This window comes from Gracilinanus agilis, chromosome 3 (genome assembly GCF_016433145.1).
Source record: "Gracilinanus agilis isolate LMUSP501 chromosome 3, AgileGrace, whole genome shotgun sequence".
Classification (NCBI taxonomy): Eukaryota; Metazoa; Chordata; class Mammalia; order Didelphimorphia; family Didelphidae; genus Gracilinanus; species Gracilinanus agilis.
This window is the reverse complement of record NC_058132.1, coordinates 455799113-455805885: the sequence shown is the minus strand read 5'-3', so window position 1 is coordinate 455805885 and position 6773 is coordinate 455799113.

Here is a 6773-nt window from a genome sequence, read left to right as displayed (position 1 = left end):
TCCTGGGTGTCTGCCTTTTTCAAGGGAGCAAAAATTTTAATGTTTCAAAGACACAAAAAGCATTTTAATGTTCATCTTAAGCAACTTTTAATGCACTTTACATACATGGTAACAGGAAGCCAAATACCCTATTTCATACCAATAAAGAGATGCTCACAAAATTCTAGTGCAAAGCTACAATCCAGTAGATGTTTTAGTAGTAAAAGGCTCAACATAAGACGCAACCTTTCCCCATCCTGAAAGGAGAGTGGATATTCTTTATAACTTTAACTTTTTATCAATCTTATTGATACTTTCATTTCCAAATCCAAAATTTTAAAATCAAAGATTTTTTTGTCTTGTTAAATATATATCAGTAACACTTTTATATTATACTACTTAACACTTGTCCTTTTAAAGGGCAGCTAGGTAGATTGAGAGCCAGGCCTAGAGACAGGAGGTCCTATGTTCAAATCTTGCTTGAGACACTTCCTAGCTTGTGACCCTGGGCAAGTCACTTGACCCCCATTGCCTCTCTCTTACCAATCTTCTGCTTTAGAACCAATAGGCAGTATTGATTCTAAAATGGAAGATAAGAGTTTTTAAAAAATTGTCCTTTTAGTTGGGGTTGTAGGTTTCCCAAATCTTTATTTACATGTCTTTTTCTTTTCTCTTTCTCATTTGAAGTCTACTGTTACTTGTTTGCCAATCAGAGTTGTACTCTTTTATACTAAGATCCTACCATAGTGACTTACCTATAGTTAGCTTGTATTTGTCAGAGGGATTTGAACTGAAGATTTTCTGACTTTCTATCCACTAAGCCATACAGCTTATCATGAGGGAAATGGGAAAATATGTTTTATAGCTAAGAGTTAGGACTAGGAAAAACCTTGGAAACCACCTCGCCCAAGCTCTTTATTAAAGATAAGAAAAAAAGAGATGCCCAGAGAGGTTACTTAACTTGCCCACATTTAGATAAGCAGGAGTTGAGCCCAGCTTTTCTGATTTCAAATCCAATGTCTTTCCCACTATAATATTCTTTCCTTGCTTTTTACCCTCATGCAAATACGAGAGCATTGTAAGCATTCCATGGATTGCAGAGTCCACATTTTTATTGTGGTCAGCTGTGGTAAGACCAGATATATTTCTCCAAAACTTCTCCATGCCAAAGAAAAGCTGAGGAGGACAGAGTAGGAGGCCTCTCTGAAGTATCCCCAGATGTAGAGGTGAGAATTTGCTATTTGTTAGAGTCTAGATATTTAGTTCAAAGACCTTAATTACCATTTCTATTTAAAAAGTGTCTTAGCTAAATAGAATTTTGGATGTTTTGTGGCTCTGAAATTATATTGTCAAATTTTATCAACTAATTAGGTATATGGCTAATTTTAAGCAAATAGGCTATAATAATTATAGTACTGTAAATAAAGAAACAACCATTGGCATATACACACACATAAAATGTGGAAACATAATTCTATCTCTTAGCCAAATACAAATTCTCACATTGTGGAAACAAGCACCTTCTAGAAATAATGCTTAGTTCTGGCACAGAAAAAGAATATCAAATTTACAATGATTTCTATTTAAAACACCACATCTTATAGCTATAAAGAGAAGTAAGATGGACTATTAAAGATTTGAAACATCTAAAAATTCTGGAATATTTTAGTTCCACAAAAAAGTATCCACTAACTAGTTGTATAGTTATCTTAGAATATATCCATAATTATGTTATAATATTGCTTTTATAACTTAATTATGCACATTCTCCTAAGCCAAATAGAAATGCTGAGTGCCATTTGAAGCATTTGCTACCTTCAAGAATTTATGAATTTATGAAACACTCTGCCTTTCCCACATTCTTCCAATGACAGAAAAATGTGATCAGTGGCCAAATTTACACATGATATAGTGAAAGATTTTGTTATTACTGACATGTCTATTCTCAGCCCAATTGAATATTTATGACTTTGAAAATATCAAGAATTTTAAAAGAATCTTTAAAAAAAGAATAAAAACAATTTATCACTGCTCATATTTATATATATATGTGTATATATATATATACTGTATGTAGTAATAGCTGTCAATGATGTCAAAAGTTGTTGGTTATTAATAATCAATCAGCAAGCATTTATTAATTTTTATGTGTCAAGACAATGCTAGGAAGCATATTGATTGGAGATTCTAGTGTTGACATAAATTCAATCTACTAATGCCAATAGATATCATGATATTTGTAATAGTGTTATACTATACTAGGACAGTCATGCCATAGTATATATAATTAAACATATATGCAATATATATAATTTAGAGCATTTCTACTTTAGAAAAGTAAAACAAAAGAATATTTGACTACTGGCACCAGCAGTTTGACTGTCTGTACTGGCTACATGTAAAAACAAAATAAAATTTTCTTCATTTTTTGCTATTGTATTAATTGGTCAATTTATTTGTTTTATATCAAACCTTTAAAAAAATATTTTCCCATGGTTACATTATTCATTTTCTCTCCCTCCTCTCTTCCCTCTCTACTCCCAGAGCTTACAAGCACTTGCAGTGGGTTATATATGTGTTATCACTTGATACCTATTTCCATATTATTCATTTTTGTAATAATCTTTTAAAATCATATACCCATGTAAACAAGTGGTAAATCATATGCTTTTTTTCTGCATTTCTACTCCCACAGTTCTTTCTCTCAATGTGGATAGCATTCTTTCTCATAAGTCCCCCAGGACTGACCTGGATCATTGCATTGCTTAGTAGCAAAGTTGCATATCAAACATTTTGGAGGAAATACTTCATATGACTTTAGGCCTTTTCTATATAGCCATATTTAACAGCTTTGACTAAAATAAAGAATTTAGTGGTTTCTATTTGGCTGAAATTGGCTTCAGCTTTGATCTTATCACAAAAAAAAAAACCACCCCAAATTAAGCAAATAGTTTGTGTGATGGCCCCAGATAGATACAGGGACTGAACTGTGATTTCAGAGTCAACACTCTCTACCAATGCAAGTTGGCACTTTCTCCATGACGTAACTTGAGACCCTGAGGACTGAGAGGATAAATAATTTGTCCAAGGACCCAGAGTCAATATGTGTCAGAAATAGGACTTGAATCCATGGCTTTCTGGCTTTGAGGCCTGCATTCTGTCCATTAAACTGCACTGCCTCTCATCTCCAGTTATTACATATTAATCTTCTTTTAAAAGAAGTATAGTATGTTGAAGTTTCCTAAATAGCAAATGCTTTAAAATAAACTGGGCAGTAACAAGTAAAAATGAGATCTAACAAGCAGTCAGCCTAAGTGTTATAATACTATCCACAAAAAAATTAAAAGACCAAAGAATGCCTCTGGTTCATTGCTGGATTCTCCATTGGAGGCTTTATGAAAAGACATGGACAAAAATACATGGGATGAAGTGGAACATTCATAATTAAAAGATCATGGATTGATAGAAGTTTTTTTTTTTTAATTTATTTTTTAATTTAATTTTTTAGAAAAATTTTCCATGGTTACATGATTCATGTTCTTACTTTTCACCCCCCCCCCCAAGGTCTCCCCCCCATAGCCTATGTGCATTTCTACTGGTTTTAACATGTGTCATCAATCAAGACTTACATATTATTGATAGTTACATTGGTGTAGTCATTTCGGGTCTCCATTCCTAATCAGGTCTGCATGTGTTCAAGCAGTTGTTTTTCTTCTGTGTTTCTACTTCTGTAGTTCTAGAAGTTTGAAAGTAGATGTTTTCACTGTATTTGAAACACTACAACAAGATTTATTTAAATATTTTGACATCCAGATTGTACTGAATGTTATAGGGGAGCAAATTAGTGAACCCCTGGGTTCGGGAAGGAAACCGTTCTCAAGAATGAGAGGACTCCAAACTTAGCTTAAAAGTAAAAAAAAGAAAGATTTATTAGTAAGATAGGATTAATGGCCAGCAAGACAGCATGAGTGGAGCAGCCATGGGAGGATCTCCCCGAGTCCCCCAGTTCTCGCCCTTTTGTATCCTTTCTGGTAGTGTGTACGTGACTCCCTGCAATTCAGGCAGGGAGTTGGTGCAGGGTCAGTCCTAGACCCTCAGGGCCTAGACTGTCCGGGTGTGTCCAGGAGTTTGTATCTCTTTGCCTATTTCAACTCAAAGGAATTCCAAGGACAATGGTCCTTGCCTTGGGGGTCTCAAGGGCAGGAAGGGGGAAGGGAATTCCCCTGCTCACAGCCTGCCAGAGTCAAGGGGTACAGGGTCCCTGCCATCTCTGCACAATGCCCATGTCACTGAATATTTGTGTGATCAGTTTGAAAATTTGGCAAAATATAAGCATCTCAAAGTAGTGGTATCTTCTTAGCTTCATGATTATTAAATTTGTTTTTATCACATTTAATCTGAGAATTTACTCTTTCTACATTCAGAAGAATAAAATGATTTAATGTTACTACTTTTAAAATTGATTTTGTTAGTTGAACACTTTTATTGGGCAGGTAGTATGTACAAGGTATCAGGTGGAACGGGAAAAACAGTAAGAAATAGTTTGCTTTCACAAAACTGTTGGTTAAGTAGTCAGTCATAGTAATAAAGATATAAAATGTTGATTGTCTAGAGGGCCAATAATCTAAAATTTACTTTTCCTAAAATAATTATAATTTTATTTTAAGGGCATTAGGAATAAAATTTCACATTCCAATTGCTGGCTTATGCCACATCCTCCAAAATATATTAAACTAAGATATTAAATTTATCTCTGTAGCTCCTAGCATCCAGAGTAGTGGTGAATGTGCTGCTATATAGTAAACATTTACTACATGTTGTTGGATTGAAGTGAATTTATGTAGCAAAATATAGGTATTTTGTTCTTTTTATATCAATGGATGATGTAGTTATTTTCCCTTTGCTATAAAACTTCTTTTAAACTTAATTTATTAAATGATGTTATTGATAAGTTTTAATTTGATAAGTGAATGAACTTTTATGTGATTCTTCTGGTGAAATCCTGAGGTATTACACACAGCTTGTTCTTTGAAAATGAATTATCTGTAATTGTTAAGAAAAATAAAAATTGTATTACCATAGTAGAATAACAAAGATTGACTTATATGCTTTAAAAAATATTCTTGCTAAAAAATTCCAAAGTTCTTTCTGAAAAATAAATGCCAATTTTCAAATCACAGTGAATTTGACATGGGCTAAAATGTCCCACAAACACTGCCAACTAGCTGTACACAACCAAAAGAAAATAGAAACAATAATTAGTTGATTAGAATGGGACTACCTGAGTTATTGAGATTCACAATTATGAGAAAACTTCTCACATCAATCTTTAGACATCACCTAGGTCATTGGTTGGGGTCTCAGAAAAGCAAACACAGGGGATTCAGTTCCTCAGTCAAAATGGACTAGGTTCAAACAATGCTCAATTTCCATACTCATTGTCCTCCTTTGGAGTATGCCCAGAAAAGAGCAAAACCTGACCTAAAGTTGCCACCAACGGGCAAACAGAGTGGACCAGGGATAAAGTGACATCAGTTCCCTGGAGACACAGGGTAATAACTGACCAAAACAAATGACCCCTTCCTTAGTAATTAATCTAGGGAGAAAGCATTCTTGAAAACTCCTACCCACTCTTACTGTTTACTCTCTCACTCTTTACTTTTACCATGCTTACCTCCTTACCTTTCCCTAATTACTTACTACACTAGCTACTCTATAACTATAATCTCTTACAACAAAGCTTGTTTCCTGGAAATAGTTTGAGCCATCAATCAATTCTTTAGATGAGACCTAATCAGCATTGCCTTCATCATTCCTGGACTTGGAAGGAGACCCAGTTATCTGGACCCCATCAGATTCAAAGTTGAAAACTATGTTGGAGAAGATAACTCAGGGGGACATGACAGCTTATTTTTTAAGTATCGTATATTTTCTTCTAAAACCCCAGAGGAAAAGAAGAGGAATAATAATACAGAATTGTACAGAGGCAAATCTTTGATCAATATAAGGGAATATTTTCTAACACTCAGAGCTGTTCAAAAATAGAATGCTTTTTGGTAGGTAGAGAGATCACCATCATTGTAGGTCTTTAAGAACTGACTTAGCAAGCTGTAACTATCTTGTTCAAGATTCATGTGAGACCTTTGAGGATACCTCATCACTGATATTGATTAGGACCCTAGTTAAGAGTTTTGTTAATATTTGTCAAGTTCATAATAAATAGAAACATCTGCAGGAAAGGTTTTATCGCATTGGGTAGAATGTAGGATTTATAGGAGGCACATGAGAAAAAAGGGTGTTGATGGGCTATAATCTGCACCAAAGAAGATAAAAAGAACATTGTTCATTCAGAGGAATAGTGGTCTTTAAACACCATTTTATATTTTGTGCCAATAAAAACTTCACTGTATTTATATTCTAAACACTTTTCTCTTCTAATGTGTGAAAATAACCTAGAATTCCTGATTGCAGGAAGGTAAGCTTTCACAGGTGATTGGGCCCAACTCTTGTCTGTAGTACAAGGGAGGCTAATCCCTGGGCACAGTGCCTGGTACACAATAGGTACTTAATGCTTGCTTATTCATTGACTGAATGATTGGGGACCCAGAAAAATATTAAAACAATCTCTGTTCTTACAAAGCTCATGCACTATCAGAGAAGACATTAATAGGAATTAACATTTATACAGCCCTTACTATGTACCAGGCAGTGTGCTTAGTGCTTTACAAACTATTTCATTTAATCCTCACAACAAATCTGGGAGGGAAGTGCTATTATTATCCCCATTTTATAGA